We start from the raw sequence: 25,362 nt of genomic DNA, 5'->3' as shown, positions 1-25,362 counted from the left end.
TAGATAACTCAGGATCAGGGCTAGTCCACTTTTTAAAAATAGTCACATACCTGGGACTAAGCCAACAGGAATGTCAAGAGATCATCCTACATAGATAAACACTAAAGTGAATGTAATGTAGCCAACTTGTAACAAAGCTCAAACATCTGATCATAGGAAGTCATGTGACTCAATATAACCTGTACAAATTGATAAGATCTAAAATATCTTAAGTCTTAAGGTCACATTTTTTCCAAACACCTCAGAAGTCACAAACAGATAATAGATGAAAAATAGAGAAAGGAAGGAAGGAAAGAAAAAGAAAGAAAGAAACAAGAAACAAAATTGTAAACCAAAGTTGTTTACTGGAACAAAACCAATCAAAGGAGTTCACATAAGTGAATTTCCAAATATCTTCTTACTTTCTTCACATTAGTGGATCTTTGACCTGGTAATTTAACTTAATAAGATTAAACTCTGGTCATTAAATTCTGAGAGTAATTTAGTAATGATCTCATGGAGACAGTGAAGGTGACTAAGGGGAATAAATATTATCATTTATGAACAAACTTCAAACCCTAAGAGATTATTACTTTATAATCTCAATGAGATGTAAACATGCAAATAGAATAGAAAATCAAAACAAACAAACAAGCAAATAAAATACCAGGCTTAAGTGAAGTCTATAAGATAATACTAAAATGAAAGTTAATAAATATACTATTAAAGAACTTGAGGAGGACCACATTTTTCAATCATTTTATTAAGAAAAAAAATTAAACATCAGAAATATGAATGGGATTATACAACAAATACCCTTTTAATATTAATCAACATGTTTCCACAATGGTTTATCTATACCTTTGAGTAAACTACTTGGTAGATTATCATAGACAGGATGTCTTAACTAGAATCATGTTTTTCAATTCACCACAATACAATTATATCAGCTGAGAAATTCAAAATATGCCCCAGAATTTTTTCATAACTTTTGTTACTTCCAGACAGAAGTCCAATCGAGGTTAATATTTGTATTTAGCTATTAGATCCCTTTTCTCTGTACCTGGAACAATTGCCCATCTTCATTTCTTCTATAACATAGACATTAAGAAGAATCCAGTCCTGGGGCTGGGATTGTGGCTCAGTGGTAGAGTGCTCGCCTACCAAGTGGGAGGCCCTGGGTTCGATCCTCAACACCACATAAAAATAAATAAACAAAATAACGGTAGTGCGTACAACTTAAAAATATAGATATTTTAAGAAAAGAAGAAGAATCCAGTCTAAACGACTTTAGAGTATCTCCCATGTTAGAGTCATCTGACTGTTTCTTATGGGATATTTTAATTTATTTTCTATCATCTTTATTTCCCTTAAACTCAAAATTACACCAGTGAGTACACTGTTCACTCCTAAAAGTACAAAAACTGGCATCCAGTTTCAGTACCCTGAAAATGTGCACTGTCTTCTGCAACCTTGTACCCATGATTCTGACAATGACTTAAAAATCTGCATATAATGAAGGAAATGTCTGAGATACAGATGCAATTGAACTTCTTCCAAATCATGAGATTCCATTGTTTAAAAGCCAATCTTTTATTAGTGAATTGGGACATGGCTTTGGTCACCTCCTACATGTTTCTATGAATTTCAGTCTACATTTTCAATTTCTGTTGTATTTGTATTTTATTGTATTTGTATTCATGCACTAATATTGAATGATTTTAGTGATAAGGTAGGGTAGAATAATTCACACTTGGTGCAACTACAGCTCCATTGTTATACTTTTCTCTTCAGAGTTCTTCTACCCTGTTTTATCTATCCATTTTTCTTTAAGATTTTTGAGATCAAATAGCTAACTTCAGAATAAGAAATACTCTTGTGGATATGTTTATTGAGATTGTGATGAACTTATTTGTTAACCTTGGAGAAGTTCACAATTTTGTAATGTATGACTTTCTTATCCAAAATAAGGATCTTTCTATGCATTCAAGACTATTTTGGTGACTTTCAGAAATTTTTAATAGTTTTCCTCACATGTTTTATACATTTGTCGTTAGACTTAATTCAAAGTATTTCTTGTTGTTATTGTAAGTATTTTCCTTCCATATATTTATTAACTGGCATTGTTTGTATACAAATATTATTGATTTGTTGTATATTAATTTTATATCCTTCTATGTGACTAAATTTTCTCATGATTCATATTCATTTCAGACAATAAATGCTCAGTGCCTTGGACTCTTTGATTCATAAAGTTATCTCACTTTCCATGAGCATTATGAGGTATCCTCCAACTGTTCATCTGTGAGACAATGCAAGAGTAAAATGATTAGATTAGAAAAGTTGTGACCTAATCAGTAAATTAATCTACTGACATGGATTAACTGGGTGGTAGTTGTAGGCAGGTAAGGTGTGACATTGTACAGAGTGGATGAGCCCCTGGTCACCCGCTGATCCTAGGGCATCTGCAAAGTCCCCAAAATATTCTTTGCCAAAGGAAAGAATGTTATCAGCCTTGACTCTCAGCTCTTATGCTTACAGTTACCAGAAGTCCCAGGACAATAGGTGTCCTGGGTACAGCAGGATAATGCCAGAATGTTCTTAGCACTGCAACAGAATAGCTGCTGCAAAATGTTTCTAGCTCTATAATTTTTTAACTCAAAAAGAAGCCTCTGACAACTTACAAGGTTTGAACAATTTACAATGTTCCTATAGTTTAACTTCCTGATTATGAGACTCCACCTAATAAACATACAGAGCTAGTTCTGGGTCACTGTTCCTCCATCAGAGTGCAGTGCTCCACCTAGCTCCAGCTTTTCTTGAAAATATCTGTATCTTTGTCTCTGTTTTTCTTCACCTCCTGTCACGCCTACTCAAGAATCCTTTGCTGATGCTATGTGGGTTGCAGCATGACTGGAGCTTACTGGAAGTGAACCTTTGGAGTTTATATTTTGTTCCTGGTGCCAGGAGCTCTCTTTGCTTCCTGGCTTTCATATCGTGAGCTGCTTTCCTCTACCATGATGTTCTGCCTCACGTCCTGCCCAGAGCTGCAAAGTAGCTGACCAAAGACTGAACCTCTGAATCCAGGATCCAGAATAAACTTTTTTTCCTCTAATTATTCTCGTCAGATATTTTGTCCAGAGCTAAGGCAATGAGATACTATGAGAAATTTTCCTTCCCAGTGGTAACGCCATTAATTGTTTGCTTCTATCTACTTACAATGTCTGATGTCTCCAATGCAGTATTGAAATAGTAGAGATAGGAGCTTTTTCACCTTACCCTAAGTTTTGCAGGCAGGCCTCTGGTATTCTCCATCAGGAAGGACATTGGCTTTTGCAGTAAGGCATATGTATTGATCTCTTTATGGAAATATTATTTGTTGGCTTACTTAACAATTTATTTGAATCATAAATAGGTATTGACCTATTGTTGAAGGGTTCTTCAGCATGCATACAGATAATCAAATGTTTTCCTTATTTCTTTATGCTTATCAACATGGATAATTTTATCAATGGATTTAATAAAATTGAACTATTATTATATTTGGGGAAATAAATCCTATTTAGTCATAATGTATACTTTAAATGTGTTGTTAAATTCTATTCAGTAATATTTGCAACAAGATACATAGATGAGATAAATAAAAGTTGTTTTTTTAGAAGTTGTTTTGTTAGAACTTGTTTTGATATCGTCTTTATCAGGGACTACTTAAAGTAAATTATTGGATTATTTATTCTATTTTCTGGAATACCATAAGAATATTGTGGTTATCTGGTCTCTGAACTATGGTGTCTTCTCTGGTAAAATGAATTAAAGCCAGGAGATTCTCGTGAAAAATTCTTTGAAAACTTTTTCTATTTATTTTCCTCTTGGAATTGTTTCCTTTTTAACTCTACATTAATAGGAACAATTTTTATAAATTACATTTCACAAAATGATTATCTATTTTATGTAGATTTTAATATTTCTTTGTAAAGAGTTTTACTGATAGTAATGACTCTGTGCTTTCTGTTTTATTTCTAATTTGAATATCTATGCCTTCTCTCTTTTCAAAATTATGTTAACCAGTATGTGAGATTATTTTTCATCATTTTCTTATTGTATTCTAATATTTATCTTTTATTATTAATTTCTTATGCTTTTTGATATTGTTAAAATTTTATAGTTGTTAAAGACATAGAAGGGGGCAAGGGGTTAGCAATGATGGTGGAATGTGATGGACATCATTATCCAAAGTACATGTATGAAGACATGAATTGGTGTCAACATACTTTATATGCAGAGATATGAAAAATTGTGCTCTACATGTGAAATAAGAATTGTAATGCATTCCACTGTCATGTATTTAAAAAATAAAATCAATTTTAAAAAGACATACTAGTCTTTTATTTTCATTATTTAATTTCACTGATCTGACTATTCATGTTTTTGGAGTGTCTTATTAACTGTTTTAATTGTATCTCACAAAGTCTGACACACAGCACTTCTATATAATTGTTAGTATAACTTTTTAAAGACTTATTGATTTTTGCTATGTAATGCCCATGTGACTCAAGAGTTAGGTAAAGAGTTTCAAAGTGGAATGGCTTTTTAAATTTTTATTTTAATTTCTGTTTACTGCAAATGTATTTTATATTATTTCTGATACATGAAAAGTTACTGAGCCTTTCTCTATGACCAAATTTATAGTCAATTTTGATCTTGTGTCATGTACTTGGATAGAAGATTTATGTTCTCTTAAGAGGAGGTAATTGGTGCACATTCATAAGGTATACCTTTTAGTATATAGTGAAGGTTCTATATATTTTTATTTATTTTTGTCCACATACACCACCTTAAACCAAAATTAGTATATGAAAGTCTCCTTAAATTATTGTGATGTAAATTTCTCCTTGCATATACCATATTATATGCTTTTTTAAAGCATTTGAGGGGCTGTGGTTGTAGCTCAGCAATAGCGCATTTGCCTAGCATGTGTGAGGTACTGAGTTCACCACATAAAAATAAATAAGTAAAATAAAGGTATAAATATGAAATTTGGAAAAAAGCATTTGGTTTAAAAAATGCATTTGATTCAATATTCAATGCATATATATTCATAGCTGTTACATTGCTAATGTGAATGATGCTCTTTAGCATTCAGAAAATGTCTTTCTTTTCCTTGTTTGGTGCTTTTGGGGCTGAGATCCACTCAGCCAAATATCAAGATTACATTGTTTGCTTTCTATTTTCATCTACCTTTTCTACTCTGCCTATATTTCATTTTTAGCCTTTCTGAATCGCTTTGATTTAAATAGGTTTTCTATTGGAATTTCCTTAAAAAGACATCCTACAATGCTTTCCTATTAATAGGTTATTACATGTCATTTATGTTCATTAATAAAACTGATATTTTTAATCTTAGCTTTGTTTTAAATTTTCCAATTTATTTCATTGATATATTTACATATTATTTTATAGTCTCCTTTTCCAGTTTCTTTTTTTTTTAAGTAGGTAATTTTTTTTTCTTTTTTATTGGTTGTTCAAAACATTACAAAGCTCATGATATATCATCTTTCATACATTTGACTCAATTTTATTTTTATTTAATAAAGTTGGAAGATTTGTTTTAGTAGACATAATAATTGCAATACCTTTACAAAGATGCTAGTTTGTCATTTCTTTATTCCACTTTTCCTATTTGATTTTTGTTATTTAAAGGCAGCCTTCAACTCACACTTTTTAACCTATGAATACTCAATAAACTTATTTTACTTTCCAACCTATTTCTCTCCACTTTGTTGTTTCATTTCTTATTTTGAAAAGCATTTTTTTAAACAGATGACTGATTTTACCCCCCCGCCCCCCAGAGTCTCTGGAATTTTTTTTCCTTATTCTTTGAAGTGATATTAAGCTACCTGACAGGTTTGGTGTTAATTTTTCTTAGGTGACTACTAAGTCTTTTAGTTTGCAGAACCGTGAATTCTATTATCTAAAAGTATTTTCTTGGATTTTGTGTACAATTAAATCTATTCAAAAATTTTTCAGTGACTTCTTTTATATACGTTATATCACCTTTTCCCTGTGCTCTCTATTTGTATTTTTCTCTTTGTTTCTTTCACCTTTTCTTTATTTTCTTTATTTATTTATTTTGCTTCTTGGTCCCAATCTTGTTTCTCTTTTATGTATTTTGCTGCATCTGCAATTATGTCTATTCTCTGTTGAAGGTCATTTTGTCTTTTGCATCAATGACTTTCTCATCTCTCTTCTTGGATCTGTTGATTTCCAGTTGCAGGTTTTAAACTTCTAAGTTATGTTGGTTTTTCATCTCTGTCTCATTTTGTCTGTTTAATTACATTTTATTAATGTTGGAGTGATGTGCTTCATCTTTCGTATTTTGGGGAGGAAATTTTGCCAATCATAATCTCACTCCTTGTTACAACAGCATTTTAGATAGAGATCCTTCATCCTTTTATTCTCTTCATAATAGTGTACATATAATAGGAGCTTCATAGCTGTCTTGCCCTTATTTTAATTGCCATCATAACCAGCAACTCCACTGTAGGAATGAAGATTTGGATACCTAATTTGGTTTCTCAGTTCAAGTGTACTTTCTTCAATTGGTACCGTAAAGTGCACTTAATTTAATAAATGGCAACTTTGGAGGAAAGTGCTCTTACCTTTTAATTATAAATTATTAATTAATATTTTGTCATGTTTTCAGTCAACCCCTTTTCTTTTGATGCAACTTTCCTCTTTCTCTAATCAAGTATCCATGGAGCATTTCAGATGCTTTCTTGTCCCTTAGAATGGGTGCCTCCATTCACCTGTGTACTTACCATTTATTTTAAATTCCTTACCTCCAATGCTCTGCTTTAACAAGGACATAGTTGTTGTATTACTTTCCCACTAGAATACACCCTCTTCTTTTGGAATACCACTAAAATGCTGTTTCCTGTGCTCTCCCAGCATTAAGATGTGGACACATTCTCTACTCTTCCAAGGGCTCTGGCGACGATTCTACTCATCTCATGTGTTTATTTCCCAACTAATCTATAAATTAGAAGTTGGCACAGTATTTCAAATATCCTATTTCTTCTGTAGGTAATTTCATTTGGTTTACTTGCTGATCTGCATGGTTTATGAATGTTTAAAGAGATTACAATTTGTATGGACACCATTATCATTTGGAAACCAGAATTAACATGATCATATATTTTATTAAATACTTATTGTAGAAAACAAGATATCATGATGAAGCAGCATTTTCTTGGTAAAAATGTGGACTCAAAAAGTATATGAAAACAGAATACACATTGAAGTATATTTTTATATAAAAGGAAGTATTTCAATTTTATATCATAATTAAAACCTGTATTGAAATTAGTAAAGCATAGAACTGGCACTTGAGAAATTCAAATTAATGATTTGAGAGTCTCGATAAATACTCCCAGAAAAAAACATAAATAAAGTCAAGTCTGTCATGGGTTCCGTGAAACTAATTGAAAAAAGGTTCATAGCTGTTATTTATATTTAAAAATCAAAAGACACACAGAAACAAGTATAAGAAACCTAACTTGAAAATGGACAAAAATTATGAATAAATGTTTCACAAAGAGGAAGTACAGAAAGCAAATAAAGCACGTGAAAATATGTTAAATACTATAAGCACCAGAGGAAATTCAGATTAAAATTACAATGAGATATTAGTACACATCTATCAGAATAGCTAAAATAAAAAAGTATTGACAATACCAAATGCTGACATGGCTGCAGTGAAACTGTATCTTTCCTGAATGAAGAAAACAATTTCAGAATGTTACATGATGCCTAATTCCATTTATGTAACATCCTCAATGATGGAAGATAACAGAAACTAAGGTTAAATAGTAATTTCCCAGGGTTGAAGATGGCAGGGAGTGGAGAGGGGATTTGGGTGGACTGTAACTACCAACAGCTGGAGGACTTCCTCTATGGTGAAGAAAAGTTTTGTATCTTGATTGTGGTGGTTTCACAAATCCATAGATGTGATAAATCTGCACAGAATTGCACACATGCTCATACATGCACACAATCAAATAGGAACACAGAAAAGAAGTGCACAAAAGGTGTACCAGTGGCCCTCCATATTTTCAATCACCCACAAATGGAAAATATTCAGAAAAAAAATCTGTGTCTCTACTGAACAAGTATTTCCTTCCCATTATCCCCAAAACAATATAATATAAAAACCATTTGCATAGGATTTACATTGTATTAGGTATTATAAGTAATCTAGACAGGATTTAAATTAGGTGGGGGAATGTGCATAGGTTATGTGCAAATACCCTGTCATTTTATATAAGGAACTTGGGCTTTCATAAAATTTGGCATCTGTGGAAGGTGGAGGGTCCTGAAGCCAAACCCACTGTTACTGAAATGCATATTCATACAATCTAAATAAGCTCTGTAAATTTCACTGTGTCAGTTCCTGCGTTGATATTGTGCGACACTAATGTGGAATAACCACTGGAGAACATCAGGTGAAGGGTTCCATGGGACTGAGCTGTGCTCTTTTGAAAACTCTCTTGTGAATCTATGCATTTTTCAAAATAAAAATTAATATGTACAATTTTCAAAGATTAAATTAGAAATGGAAGATGAGGATTATTTTGAGCACAGAATTCCCTAACAAGAACTAGTGAAATATCTAACACAATCCAGAAATTGTTCCAAGAAGAGAAAGAAAAATTATGATTATCTCTTGGGATATGGAATAGTAATGGATTTTTTTTTATACCTTTTCAATAATCCAGGAAGGCTCTCCGAACTTAGGAGTCTGTAGGAAGAGAGAGAGCCACTGAAATTCTGGGCTTCTTTTTTTATTGTTGTGTTTAAAACTTTAATTTGTTATATATGTCAACAGAATGCATTATAATTCATATTACACATAGAGCACAATTTTTCATATCTCTCATTATACACAAAGTAGAGCTGACATGGATTTTAACTCTAATTATTCTAAGTAGAATTTTCTGGGGGCTTTCCAAGGGTAAAAAATGCATGTCCATGGTCTTAACCATTTATGACTATTTGTGTAGTAATATGTTTACTGTCAAAATAACTGAAACTTAGCAAATTTTGATGATGCTGTTACTTAAACTCCTCCCTCAATCCCACTGGACCCTTTCCCCACCCTCTTTCTCTCTCTCACACCCTCCTTTGATGTCCCCACCCCATTCTCTCTGGCATCCTGAGGATTCCCTTTTGACTTTACTGTTATACTAAGATTTCATTTTGGAGTTGTTCCTGCATGTGTCAGTGCGTGTGTGTGTGTGTGTGTGTGTGTGTGTTTAATTACATGATAAAAGTGTTGTTTTTCAAAGGAGGATCTGAATTAGCATCATTATTGAAACATAATGTTTTGCACAATTAACACATCTCTGATAGTAGTGGTGGGAATTTGAATTTAACCTTTGGGAGGTTTCAGAATGCCAGCTGTGTGTCGATTGCTATGTCTGAAAAAGGGCATCAGTCTCCAAAATAACATTGCTTCTCTCACACATACACTAGGAAAGAGAATTGGCATCAGAAGAGAAAAACATATTTTGTTAATTATATTTTATTTCCAAGATCTTATAAACCAATCCAGAGGAAGATTGACTTGATAATTTTGTATGTTTTGCCTTTTTGGGGGTTTTGCCTATCTATAAAAAAGAAGTTTTGAACAGAAAATAATAAAAGCATTAATCTTAGTTCTTTTAAAATAAAGTGTGGTGCTTGCTGCATAGATGATCTGAGGGTTTAAAAAGGTGTGTTTATATCACTCAGTATCAAACCTGTATCACGCAAAGCAAGTCTAGTTTGGAGCAGTTAGGCAAAATTCCCAATATTGGCTGATGGTTCATTTTACCATGTCAGAATGCACACTAGACCTTTGTTCTGATGACACAGAGTCATACACTTTTTTGACAGAGACACACTTAGTAAAATTCTTATTTCAGGTTTCTCAGAGACTAGTTTATCTCCTCTAGACAAGTAAAAGACAATACATGATTAAAACTGGAACAAAACCTAATTATTTGAAAGAATGCTTTAAGAATTTTGTGGTATAGTTGAAGATTAAATATATATATATATGTATGTATAGTATAATATATTACATACATATGTAAATATTATATATACATATGCATTTGTAGAGTGTTCATAATTCAAAATTCTGAAAATTTAAAATACTAAATGCTCTAAAATTCGAAACTTTCTGAGCACTAACATGATTTCACAAGTAGAAAATTTCATATTTGAATTCATGTGACAGGGCACAGTCAAAATATGCACAATTATTAAGATATTGTATTAAATTATCTTTAGCCTATGTGTATAAGTGTAAACATAAATAACTTTTATGTTTAAACTTGGTTCCCATCCTCAGGATATCTCATTGTATACATGTAAATTTCAAAACCTTAAAAAAAATATTAAATCTAAAAAACTCTGAAACCTGAAATAAAAGTGGTCCCAAGCATATCAAATAAGGAATATTCAACCTGCCTGTGTGTATATGTGTAGTGTGTGTGTGTGTGTGTGTGTGTGTGTGTGTGTGCTCATAGTGGAGCTGGGTTATATTCTCTTAGGTACTCAATAAGTAAAAGAACCAGTAAACTTGACCACCTAAAGCTTACCCATTTGCCATTTCATGATGTATCTGAGATTCCAGTTCGCTTCATTCTTTACAACACTCAGTCCCATGAAATGAAAAACACAGACTGGAGAAACTGACTTTGTCTTTCTCTACTGAGAATTTAAGTTGGGAGATGAAAAAAAAATCCATTATTGAAAATTTTATTTCTAGGGCAAGAAAAACAATAAGGTAATGAATATTTTATATTTCACCTGCCAAGAACTCAAATCCCAAATGACAGAACATACTTAAATACAGTTATTACACCCATGTACTATTTGGTATATGGCAATATAGTATTTATTAAAAATGTTCAATTGTTAGTGTTTAAATTCATATTAAAATGTATGTGTGTCTAAGTATTTCCAAATGAAAAGGGCAGTTTCTTTGTATGAAGCTTCTCTGAAGAGAACTGTCAGTTTATGATGAGTTTAAATGCTCTGTGCTATATATTGTTTTCTAAGCCACTGCTGGACGCTGAGTTGATTTCAGCACAGAGTCATTTCCAGCTGTGTCAAGCTGTGAACTGAATCTCTTAGTACCCAGGCATGGCTTGTGATGGAACAGTTTGTTCTGCCCAAAGTGAAAAATATCTTAGCTATAGGATTTTAAAACCAGGAATGAGTCAGACTAGTTTGAATTCATTTGGACATATTCTCTGCAACATAACCGGAAGAGTTTTTCCCCAGTTAATAAATCAGCTCACATGCAGAAACTTCGTGTTCCAGCCTAACAAGAAGGTTTACGGTTTCCAGAGAACTCCATATGTACTTTTGCTTTTTCTTTGTTCAAGATAATCCCTCTATGTGGAATGTTTTCCTTCTCTCCTTTTGCTTTGCCCATCTGGAAACAAACAGAAGTTATTTTTCAATGAGTAAAGAATTACCTGCCAAAGAGTATATTGTTCTGGTATAAACCCTACCTGTGTGGGCTGTGGGTCTTTTATGAGTGACCACTATAGACTTTATTTAGTATCCTCATCTGCTGTAATTCAAGCTCTAATTCATGCTCTGATCAAGTGGTAGAGATATTCACTCTGAAGCTCAATCCAAAATCTCACCCAAAGTTAGAGCAGGGCTTCTATTTAAAACCATGATTTTCTGATTTACTTTCTAAAGTATATCAAACATGACAAGTGTGCTGTCAAAAAGATCTAAAGAAACTCCCATGAGTATTGTTCCTCTTCCATGATGGTAAACTGAGTCAAGAAGAACAGCTTTTCTGTGACTCTGGTGAGTGACAGATCAAAATGCCATCTGTGTCCTCCACCCCGAATAATGCTCATGGCATGGAAGAATCTGAGTTTTTAGAGAGTTTATCTCCCGACTTCTGTCAAGTATAGGGGTAATTATTCTGGATTGTTTGCATATGCCATATAGCAGACCAGTAAGTTGTTCTATGAGATGGTGAGGTAATCTAAATTTCTGCAGATTAAATCATGAAAGAGCCAGAGCATTGATATAGTCTTGAGAAAGACAGTGATAGTGTCCCTTTCAATCCCCATATTCTCTTTCCTACTCTAGTTCAGGGAAGAGTATGGCATGTCTGTTCACTCAGCAAAGAAAGAAATAACAAAAGCTTAGTTTTGCAGATTCCTTGGACCCACAGTTAATTTAACTTGGGACATTAAGCTGTTTATCACTGAATTCTTCTACCTTGACTCTGATAAATAGACCAAACTGATCCTCTTAATACCTAGAGCTTAACATTTTCTTAAAGATGCGAAAGGTTGAAAATGTACCTTTCTCCTATGCACAGACTTCCTGATAAATGTTTACAGGTCCCCTTGGAGGTGGCTATGAGGAAGATTTACAGTCACCATTTTTGCACTATGATAGGATCCTTGGTGAAAGTTCCATGGGTCTTTTTCAAGCAAAAGGGTCTCATTCTGTTACCTAAATCTAATCCAGGTACTAGGTTTCTGAAGCTAAGTCTACACTCACCAGACCTCTGGTGGATAACTGTTGTAGGTAGCTTCAAACATCTGAAATCTGATCATCTCCACAAAAACCAGGGATCCTCATGAAGTGGAGCATGTCCTAACTTCATTCTTGATTTCTAGGTAAGAGCCATTTTAGTTTCATTTATTTACTTTTAAGAATTTTGGTTCTCTCTTTACCAATCAACCTTAGTGAATGGTGTGTCCTCTGGATCCTTCAAAGGAGAAGATTCGTGGACTTAATCTGTAGATTAAACATGTACCTTCATTTCTCTCTTGAATACATAGATTTCTTTCTTCTTATTAGCACCAAATTTTCTTGGCAACACACCCAAATTTGACATAATCTTTCCCTGAGTCTAGGTTTTAGTCCACCAGCTAAACTATTATAACCCTTCTCAACTACATAAATTAGGCCACTGAATATAGAACCTTTGATAGAATTTTGCTAAACATGGTTCAAAATAAAATTCTGTTTCTTCCACCCTGTTATATGACGAAAATTTAAAAAAAAATCCACACATATTTCCCAGGTTTCTGTTAATATGAATTAGAAAGCTCTTGCAATTTTTGTGGCATAAATATGGTTTAAGGTCAAACTTCTTAGTTGTACCCCTGGAATGTGCTAAGCTGTCTGAGAGGTAGCAAACAAGGCAAGGTATTAGGAGAAATGGCTTCCCTTGATATCTAAATCTTTGGAGGGACTAATTTTAATGTTTAAGATAGGCACAACTGGCCTTATCAAAAGGGAACAAGGGCTGTTTCTGCTACCAGTGGTATTTAAATAACGTTTCAAGGTTTCAAGACTGGAGTACTCCAAATGATCCAAAGTATTTGAATGCTCTCAGGTACATTCTTAGGGTCCAGTTCTTTCCTAAATATCCCCCCACTTTCACTTAGAAGAACTGGTTAGACTACACATTCAAGTTTGTTGTGATTCGATACCACTCTGAATCTGACTTTGCATCTAATTTACATGTAAGTCTGTCCTGAGATGAGAAAAGATAAGACATTTGGGGGGATGGTCACAGAACCTTCCCTGGCCTCCTGTCCATGACTTCAATTGAGATTTCAAACCATAAGCTCACCATCTGCTTCCTTTAACCTCTCTATCACATTCACATTTCTTGAGTTCTTCATTTGTGTAATAATGCTCTTCGAAAGCAGAAAGCCACTTGCCCAGTAAATCTTTGTCTTCAATTATCCTTTGCATAATTAAATATAATATCTGCTACTAAACCCATAGATCACCACATTATCTGCATCATCTCTGCATTCGTATCTAACTGGTTTGGATCACCAAAACCAAATTCTCTTTTAAGTCTTCTGCATGCAGCCTCTTCTGGTTTTAATTATACTGTCAATCAAGGTTTAGTTTTAGAAAAACAGACTGCAGTTTGAGTAAGACATGTTTTCTTACAGTCTGTGTTTGGTAGGTTTGAAGACACAGATTCTGATGGAACATTCAACACAGACACCAAAACGTACATCATAAACCTGACCACCAATTCACTCTACTACTGCCAGAATAAGGTAGCTATTATCAACTAGAAAATTCTCTGATAAGGCAGTAACCACAACCACAAAAACCTATTAGAAAACTCATGAATCAGGCTGCACGTCCTATGAGTCACACCTGCACAAGTTATATATTTCACCTTCCTTCTAAACACCTGTGAAGGCAGTAGCCGGATGATACTAACATTTCTAGTACACAGGTGAAACTAACAGCCCCCAGCAGAAACTCAGAAGAGTCAAAAATGAAGCCTCTGTTTCACTTCTGCCCTTTAAAACTCAGAAAAATCATCACATTGGCCAAACATAAATCATATTCTATCTTCAACGAACTCTGGCGGGTAAAAGTTTTTTGCTTTCTTTCGTTAAAATTCAGGAATTCACAAAAAAACCCGTCGTGTCCCAATTTACCATATTCCCACCTTAAGGATACATTAATTAGCTTGATTTAGTCATTCTCCAAGGTACACATATCAAAACATCACATTGTAGCCAATGAATATGTGCAATTATTATTTGTCTATTTAAAAAATAAAGAAGTTGGAAAAGAGAAGAGTCAACAATCACAATACATAGCTATTTAGCTATTCCTAGCACCAGGGATTATAGACATGAGTCAACTCTCAGTTTATACATGCTTAACATGTGTTTTATATAATTTTTTAGATGACATAAGAATAAAATTCCCAGTTCATAAGGACTTTGGGACAAGTCAATGAGATTATACCAAATGCTATGTTTGAGCCATGATGGATAAAAATAAATAAATAAATAAACTTGTCAAGGAAGAGTGGAAGCTTTACTTCTTCCCAGAGATATGTTGCTTGTTGTTATGTTTTCCTCTTCATTCACTCTGCAAGCCCACTGAACACAAAATTCAGAATATACACCCCTCTGAATGTCATGTTTGCTAATATTCCAAACTTCTTTTTTCAATAGACAGTATATCACATACTGAATGAATCAGAACCCAAAGAAGTCATTGACCTTTCTTCCAGTCCATATTCAATGGTGTTCAATTGGTGTGTGCCAGGGAACAAGATTGGCATAGGTAGCATCCATTCTGACTGACTAGTGCTATCTTCCTGCATATTGGTACATATTTTGAATACCCCTCAGGTGATAGATATTAGTAGAAACTAAAGATGTTTATCCAGAAAGTAAGGAATTTGGAGAGCAAATCAAAAAAGCCAGTCTCCAAATATCAAGAGATGCCTGAGGAGGAAGGTGCCATCATCCAACTCCTGAATGGAATTTATCCCTCACATAAAAGTCACCTTAATGCCAAATAAAAGTGTCTTCTTTTATATTTAAAGTGACTTATGTTCCTTCCATAGTTTACTTAGCATCTTGCTGTGTGCCACTGTATTCATCTTTCACATCCACCCTGTGAACTGTGAAGCAGGACTTATCACTCTTCAGAATAGCACCTTCTACCACTGCCTGCCTGTTTCTCTAGATAGTAGTACTTCCTCCTTGGATTTTTATGCTTTTAAAGTATTGAGCCTGGGCCAGGAAAAGATTACTCTATCTATACAGCAGGTGGAAGGAACACATTTAAGCAAGGTAACTTTTTGTCACAACCTTGCTCAGTTGTGATGCCATCTTAGGTAGGAGAAAGATTAATACTAAATTTTATGCTTGAACAAAGAAGTCAAGATACCTAAGAAACAGTTTTGATGTTGTAGACTCAATGATAGCTCCTAAAATATGCAGTCAGGCTGGGAGCTACCAAGTAAGTAGAATATGATTTCTATGTATTCTTTTAGATAGGTGTGTGTGTATGTGTGTGAGTATGTGTGTGTGTGTGCGCGCGCGTACACACATACAATTCTCATCCCCCGCTGACCCCTGAAATATAGATTCCTCTACCCCTGAACACAACGCACTGAAGGAAATATCTGAGATATGTACACACATGCCATATATTAATATAAGTGTTTTTTTTGTTGTTTCTGGCTTCATTTTTTGTTTTCCTTTAATATTTTAAAAAGCTCTTTGAAAAACCTCAGACTTATATTTTAATGCTAAGTAAAAAGATATGCAGGGTTTTTGTAATTAAAGGGAAAGGAATAATGCCAAGGTAGATTCCCCTAAAAAAGAAAAAAAAAGGTAACTCAGTAGCAAAAATTTTGTATCAACGGGTAAGCTCCTTCTTGTCATCACTTGAAGACCAAGCTCTTTACTCTTTGGATAAGAAATCTCATAAAAACTATCTTCCCCTTGCAAACGCTTGGTTTCTCTTGATGGTGTTTAATATTTAACACAGATGTTTTCCAAATGATAATTTCTCCATTTTATTAATCAATGGAGCAAAACTCAAGAGAAATCATATTACTTAAAATCCCGAATCTTGTAACTGTGAGAACCAAGACTGAAAATTTTAAATTCCAATGTTCCTACTCCTTCTTCTGTTGAAAAACAAATAAACAAACAAAACCCATATATTTTTCTTAACATTGAGTTTCCAGGGAAGAGTGTATTCCAAGTGTGATCCATGTCCCTGATGTGGTCCTCATTATAGCTGCTGTTGAGGTGGCTGAAAGACTGCAGAGAGCCCAGGGGCAGCAGTGTGCACAGACAGGATACCTCCTCAAGATGCCCATTTAATTCAGAAGCCAGGAAGCAGACAGACATGCAAGTATCAGAGTGCCCATTGTCCTCATGTTCAGCATCATCACAAAGATGGGTACCAGTTGATATCTCAACCTTTGCAGTTCTTCACAGGCTTGACCTCTTGCACATTCTGCTTATGAAAAGTCCTCAGTATCAAAAGCTACTTCACGTACTTAAAGGGCAGAGAAAGTAAGGGAACACAGTTTAGGAGAAGGAAGAAGGAGGAGGAAAAAAAGAAAAGGAAGTAAAAGAAGAACAGAAAGATCCTAAAAACTAACCACACTGGGAAGTAGAGATCCAAAATTCACCCCATCTACTGATCTCATTTATTACTCTCTTCCCATCTTATGCCATGAGCAATGACACAATGTTTCTCTGAGATGATGATAATAGTGTTTTGTCCTTACTTTGAGTCAAATAGGAAGAAGAGTGCTTTTGTATTATGAAAAACTGTATCTAAACACTTATTATGGATCTGTTAAAAGCTCATAACAACCAAAGAGAAAACAGTCCAATGCTTATGATATCAAGTAGTATTTTAAGAAAGTATTTGTTTTATATTTTAACTTCTAAAAACATACCAAGGCTTTTTTTCCCCTTCTTTTATCCAACCATTCTCTTGTTAACCTCTACTTCCAAACTAAAAAGAACTCCATATTGCTAAAGGTCAGAGGGGCCACAGATACAGTGAATCAATACAAAATGTTGAATCTCTCATTACCCTTTAGCCTATCTATGGTTTCTTCCTTTCTGGATTTCTCTGTTCTTATTCTGTCACTCCAGGCTCAAAGCCATTCCTTCACCGGGGAAGAGATGTCATTCTTAATTTTTCTCCTAGTGTGAAGAACTACAAAAAAACGATATGCTATAATATCATAGAATAGTTTCAAGACTGAAAACATACCAAATGATATAAAGAAGGTACAAAGTTCAGGGTGAGAATGAGCTCATAAGATTTCTCTAAGGATTTGATTGGCAATCAGGAGGTAATAAATAGCCTTCAGAAAACCTACGTTAGTTACTGGGCACAGTGGTGCACGCCTATAATCCCAGAAGCTCAGGAGGCTGAGGCAGGAGGATCACAAGTTCAAAGCCAGCCTCAGAAACTTAGTGAGGCCCTAAGCAATTGAAAGACACCCTGTTTCAAAATTAAAAAAAAAAAATCAAAAGGGATGGGGATGTGTCATAGAAGTTAAATGCTCCTGGGTTCAATCCCTTGTTAAAAAAAAAAACAAAAAATAAAACTACATTAGTAATGGGGTGAATCATAAAACTGTGGAATGAACAAAATGAGAGTCTAAGTAGAGTCACTCTTCACTTTTAGAAATTTAGATCAGATTTAACTTCTTAAGTATAGATTTTGTGTAATCAAATTTCCATTAATTAAAACACATGTCTAGTTGATCTATTCTTATGTACTACTTAATTACTTAAAATGTATTATCTTCTACAATATATAATAATGTGTTGATTAGGCCTTTACATGGTTTTCTGCTTCGATCTTTTGTGGCTTCTAGTCAGATGTCAACTGGGTCTGCCTTTGTCTGAAGCCTTGCCTGGGCTGGACAGGGAGGATGGCTCTAGTGCATGGTGGCTATTAATTGTTGCAGACTCCACTCATGCTGTTCTCCAGAGCCTGTGCATGACACCTCAATGTGGCTATCTAACAGTGTGATGGATTCCTAAAGGATCCTTGTAAGAGTTAGTGTCCCAAAAGACCCAGATCAGAGCTGCAGTACTTCTGGTGGTATATTATAAAAGTCATGCAATACCACTTTGCATGACTCTGCTATTTGGAGACACAAGATCATGTGCATTCCTAGAACGTAAAACACCAGATAAATTTTGAATGAAAACCATATCATTAGCAACTCCTCTCCAACCTGTTAGTCAGATATTATTTTGAAGGTCACATGGCAGTGGATAATAGGTATAAAATGTATAACTTAATAAGTTTTAAAAAGCATCTGAGATACATGGTCAAAATACTAGTTTAGAAGTATACATGATATCGCAGAGCAAAAGGAGTAAGATAAAGGAAACCAAGTTCTTTCTCTCATTTATCCATGTAATTTTATTCCCTAGCTGATTGACATCATTGATGATGGGATCAGATGGGAGGACAAAGGTAGGACCAATAAAATGAAAGAAGACTGAACTCAATGCCTTTGGCTGGAGAAACGTCAATTTATAAATATGACAAAAAGAGCTAAAATGAAAAAAAAATGAGGCATTCTGGCTAAGCTTCAAGAAGGGACAGGCTAATCATTAAACAAAAGAACCAATACACAATGCAAAGCTAAATATCTGTTGCAAGGCAGTGTTGGAAAAGGATTTTTAAAGTAAGGGTCTATTTGGCTTTTAGAATATGGTAGTGTATTAGACAGACTGAACTGAGCCCTTATTTTGAATCCATAAATAGTTGAGAAAGAGCAAGATGGGATTTTTACACATGCACTCTGATGCCCAGATTGGCGGAAGAATTATGCTCCCATCAATAGTACCCTTGTAGCTTGTTTGCTTAATTGATTGCAAAGCTATGTCAACCTTTATGACCAAAGTGTCAAATATTTACAGACCCACCAGAACACGTAGTATTTGGTGTCACATGGTCCTCCCTATAATGCTGCCGCAGATGCTGCCGTTTACATAACATATCCAGTCAGACAGAAATCCAAATTTACTCAATTAAACAGGGTTATATTCATAGACTGCCTCAAGTCCATCCCCATTACTGACAATCGTGAGTCCAAAGAGAAGTAAAATATACTGTTTCAAACTCATTTGTATTGCCAAATAGTATTTATATTCAGCATTAAAAGATTCACAAAAAAAGAGGATATTTATAAGACACAATGTTTATTTTCTGGATTTGAAGATCTCTTCTTAGTACATTATTCTACTTCTAAATAGCCATCTGCAATGGATTTTGCTCCATTCAAATGGAAAACTTGAAATGGAAAATTGCTATAAATGTGTCATTGATTATAATGCTTTTGTCTGGGGACATCACTTTGGTCCAATGCTAAACAAATTTCACTTTGACTCACACAATGACAATAGTGCCTCAGACTTTCCCAGGAAAAGTCTAGGGGTGGGATCAGTCCACTGAGACAAGGGGCTTCTTGATAAAATGAGCCTAGCAAACCTAGCACTTCCATAGTCCCAGAATGTAGCTAGTCAGTAGGGTAGGCTGGCACTACCTGTGGGCTCTATCTTGCTAACACAGGGCTTCATTTGTAAAACAAGCTGTTCCTAGAAGATAAAGTGAAGATGGAAAGGTAAGAAGGAAAATGGCTGACACAACAGTGACGTTGAAACCTTAGGAACTTGGGAGGTTTCTACCAACACTTTGTCCGGAGGCTACAGTCCTCCCCTAAGGAGGAACTAGGTTCAAGGAGGTAAATTAATTTTCCCAAGACCACAGAGAGTCATGAAGCGGAGAGTCCCATCAACGTGTGTCAGACTTCACAGCTCATAATTTTTTCATGCTTCCAGACCCAAAACTATGTCTGCATATAACTAATAGTCATATTTTAATAGGAAATACCTACTTGAAATGACAACTGGGGATTTTCATAGTAGATACAGGGCAAATTTTCCCTTAGCATAATTTTATCAGATTTGTGAAACTGATACCAAAAAGTCTTGTTGCCTTGAGGGAGAAAAGAATTTTTCTTTATTTGGTACATCAAGAAATCATGTATTCAGCTTACCAAGGTGGTGCTTAGTAAATACTTTTTTCTTGATTCATCTAAGAACTTTATGACATTTATGGCATAATGATAATGTCAAATGTCATGGCAAGCTACATTATATACACCGAGTTCTGCATTGTTTAGTTAAATGATCTTATTTACTTCTTACAATAAAGTGATACTATTTTTTTGTTTTAAAAATATGGAAATAAATTCAAAGTTGCATAAAAAGGAATGTAGTCTGAATGCAAAGTTAGGACTAACGGTGCAGATGCGGTGGTAATGGGAACAACAGTGAGGGTCCTTTGTCAGTGGATTGAATAATCCATCATATTGATGTTGGTTGCTTCATTTTAAAAATTAAACTCCCCATTCAACTAGGGCATGCATTCTGAGATAGTGGAAAAAGCATCCGGCACAAGTGGTTTAAGAGAAGTAAAATTTTTGCGCACACCTGTAATTTCAATTGCTCAGAAAGCTGATGCAGGAGAATTGAGATTTCAAAGCCAGCCTCAGCAAAAGAAAAATGCTAAGCAACTCAATGAGACCTTGTCTCTAAATAAAATACAAATAAATAAATAAATAAATAAGGCTGGGGATGGGGCAATGTGATGATGTGGTTGAATGTCCCCGAGTTAAACCCTCGTACAAAAAAAAAAAAAAAAAAAAAAGAAAGAAAGAAAGAAAAGAATTAAAAGTTTATCCTGGTCTTAAACCAACTCCAGCCCATCTTTATAATCTTTCTCTTTAGGCCTCGATTACCCACTCTCTGACTAAATAAGTTAGATATTTTTTTTTTCAGAGTATAAATTAAAGTTTATTAAAGGACAGCAGAAAAGACTTCTCCCGGAGTAAGAAGGGGACCCAAGAGGTGGAATCCCAGATAATTCTAAAGTATTTTCAGTTCCAAAACCTCCCTTCAAAAACAAGATTTTAGCACATGAAAAAAAATCCACTAACAATTTTTAATGATGACCTGAAGTGGAATTATGTGAAACAATTTAGGGAAGAAATATACCAGAACATTCCTTTTCTGTCCTCCAAATTGGTAATATAGTCTGAAAAAGAGTCTGACTCTAGGGATTTGAGCGTTTGGAACTGCATACTTTCCTTTCTAAAGAACAGAAAGAGGTCTTTCACAAATAACTCTCTAATTTTGAAATCAGGAAGTGAGGGCTGAGGCAAAAGATAAACGATTTGCCTTTAGTTGCTAAGTGCCAGTGCACACAAGATCCATAATTAGAATGGTTATGCCTCTGTGTCTTCAAAGATACCATGCTGAATATGCATGACAGCATACACTCTCCTTATGAAATTACAGTATTTATATTCACCATCTAAGCATAGCGAAGAGGAATTATTGAAGCTTGCAATTAAAAGATCCTGAACAATTTGGGAAAATATGAATTGTAACCTGTGAATAGATTCCTTTAGAGAAAATGGTGCTAAACTTGTTAATAGTGTGACATTCAATATCTGTAGTTCAGTGCCTGGCTTATTTCATTTAACATTGTCTCCTCCAGGTTGATCCATGTTGCCATAAATGACAGGATTGCTTCCTTTTCTTAGACTGAATAATACTTCATTGTGCATGTGCGCGTGAGTGCGCATGCAGATGCACACACTCACACACACACACACTCACATCCCATTTTCTTCATCCATTTATCCAGTGATAGGCATTTGAGTTGATTCTAAGTCCTGGATATAATGAATAAGGTTGCAGTAAATGTGAGAGTGCAGATATTAGTTTTTGATATGCTAACACTGATTTAATTTCTTTGGATATATACCCAGAATGACATTGATAGATCATATGATAATCCTATTTTTAATTGTTTGATGACCCTCCATATTGTTTTTCATAATGGCAGTGAGAACTTACATTCTTTTTCACAGTAATGTAAAAAGATTTTTTGTTTGTTTTTTATCCACAACCTCTTTGTTCTTTAGGTAATAGCTGTTTTTCTAACAAGTGTAAGGTGATACCTCACTGTGATTTTAGTATGGGTTTTCCTGATAACTAATGACATTGAGAATTCTCAGATACCCATTGACCAGTTGTCTTCTTCAGAGAAAGGTTTTTGCTTGTATTTTGAATTGAGTTATTTGTACTCTTGCTATTTACATGTGAGTTTCTTATATGATTTGGATATTAATCTCTTATCAGATGTATGGTATGCAAATTTATTCTTCAATTCCATAGTGTCTTCAGTTTGTTGATTGTTTTGTGTAGTTTGAAGAAGCTTTTTAGTTTGATGTAATCTCAATTTCTATTCTTTGCTTTTGTTGTCTGTACTTTGGAGGGCATTAAAAAAATCCATTGCTCAAGTCATTGTCCAGAACCTTTTTTTTCCTGCTTTATTCTAATAGTTTTATAGGTTTCAGTCTTAAACTTGTCTCTTTAATCTATTTTGAATTCATCTGGCATATGACAAAAAGACTCTCTGTTTTTACTATAAGAATACCTATGCAGATATCCAGTTTAACCAACACCATTTATTGAAAAGACTGTACTTTCTTCATTTTGTGTTCTTAGTACCTTTGTGGACCATAAATGCCATGATCAATTTTTAGGCTTTCTCTTTTGTTTCCCCATCTATGTCTGTTTGGATGGCAATACAATACAGTTTTGATTAGCATAGCTTTGTAGTATATTTTGAGATCCGGTAGTATGATGCTTCTGGCTTTGTCCTTGTTGTTTTGGGCTGCTTTGGCTAATGGCAACTTCAGTGGTTACTTATAAAATTTAGAATTGTTTCTTCTCTGGTGCCATAAAGATATTTTAGATAGTGCAGACTAATTAGCAACATTAATTTTTCCAACCCATGAATAGAGGATACCTTTCCATGTAATTAATTTCTTTAATCAATGTTTTATACTTTTTAGGATAGAGATCTATCTTTTTTTATTAAATTACTCCTAGGTATTTTATTCTTTTTGATTCTGTGTTAAATGTGATTATGGATTTCTTTTTTGAATAGGTTGTTGCTATGTACAGGAAAGCAAATAATTTTGTTGCTGATTTTGTATCCTGCAACTTTACAGACTTTATTTATAAGTTCTAAAAGTATTTAATAGAGTATCTAGGATATATAATGTATAAGGTAATGTTTTCTGCAAGCAGAACCACTTTTGTTTCTCTAATACTGATTTGTATGCCCCATATTTCTTTGTCTTGCTCAATTGATAAAGCTAGGATTTCCAGTGGATAATGTTAAATAGAAGTGTTGAGAGGGTTATTCATAACTTGAGTTGGGTATTATTGATATTGAAGGAAAAGATTTTGACTTTTCACTGTATCATGTTAGCTATAGGCTTGTCACATATGGCCTTCATTATGCTGAGGTATTTTTAAGCCTAATTTGTTGAGAGTTTTTAATCAAGAATGTGTATTGAATTTTATCCAGTGCTTTTGGGGCACATATTAGATGATCATATTTTTTATCCTTCCTTCTTTCAGAATGAGGTATTACATTAATTGACATGCCTATATTAAACCAACCTTGCATTCCAGGATAAATCCCATCTGGTAACAAAATATGCCACTGCATGGCCCACATATGTGGAATCTATAGAAGTCAAACTAATAGAAACAGAGAATGAAATGGTGTTTGCCAGAGACTTGGGATGATGAGTGAATGGTGAGTTGTTGATTCAAGAGTACACACAGTCTTACTAGTCTCAGTTGCACATGCCTGTAATCCCAGTGACTCAGGAAGCTGAGGCAGGAGGATTGTGAGTCCAAAGCCAGCCTCAACTTAGCAAGGCCCTAGGAAACTCAGTGAGATCCTGTCTCTAAATAAAATATAAAAAAGGGCTGGGTATGTGGCTCAGTGGTTAAGACCCTCTGGGTTCAATCCCCAGTGTGTGTGTGTGTGTGTGTGTGTCTATATATGTAATATATATATATATATATATATATATATATAAAAGTACACAGTCTCAGTTTTACAAGGTGGAAAGTTTCTGAAAATCTAAGATGTAGCATGGTGACTATATCTAATAATATTGGATTTTATTTTAATAATTATTAAGAGAGTAGATCTTAAGAGATCTCACCAAAAATATTTAAAAGGGTAACTATGTGAGCTGATGAACATATTAAGTAGATTGTGATAATCATTTCACAATATGTATGTACATAAAAATATTACATTATTCCTGCTAAGAATTGCTTTGACTATTCTGGGTCTCTTACTTTTCCAAATTAATTTCATGATTGCTTTTTCTTTTCTATGTGGAATGTCTGTTTTAGTCAGCTTTTTTGGTGCTGTGACTAAAGGATCTAACTAGAACAACTATAAAGGAGGAAAAGTTTATTCAGGTGCTCAGGGTTTCAAAAGTCTCCATCCATAGAAGGCCAGCTTTATTCTTTAGGGCTTGAGGTAAGGCTGAGGATCATGGCAGGAAAGGGTGGCAGAGAGAAGCAGCTTACATCATGTTGATCAGAAAGCAGAGAAACTACATTGGACAGTTACAAATATATACCCAAAGCCACACCCCAATTCCCACCTCTTCCAGCCACACTCTACCATTTCAATTACCACTCAGTTAATTCCTATCAGAGGATTAAGTCACTGATTGGTTTAATACTCTTACAACCCAATCATTTCTTCTCAGAACTTTCTTGGATTGTCTTACATGTGACCTTTTGGGGAACACCTTACATCTGAACCATAAGAATGTCACAGGGTTTTTAGTAGGAATTGCATTAAATCTGTATAACGCTTTTGGTACTATGACCATTTTGACAATGTTAATTCTGCCTATCCAAGAGCTGGGGAGATCTTTCCATCTTCTAAGGTCTTCTTCAATTTCTTGCTTTAGTGTTCTGTAGTTTTTATTGTAGAGGTCTTTTATTATATTGATTTCTTTTGTTATATTGATTCCCCAATTTTTTTTTTGAAACTATTGTGAATAGGTTTGTTTTCCTAATTTCTCTTTCAGTGGACTCATCACTTGTGTATAGG

This window comes from Callospermophilus lateralis, chromosome 4, assembly GCF_048772815.1.
Source record: "Callospermophilus lateralis isolate mCalLat2 chromosome 4, mCalLat2.hap1, whole genome shotgun sequence".
Classification (NCBI taxonomy): domain Eukaryota; kingdom Metazoa; phylum Chordata; class Mammalia; order Rodentia; family Sciuridae; genus Callospermophilus; species Callospermophilus lateralis.
Note: the sequence above shows the minus strand (reverse complement) of the source record.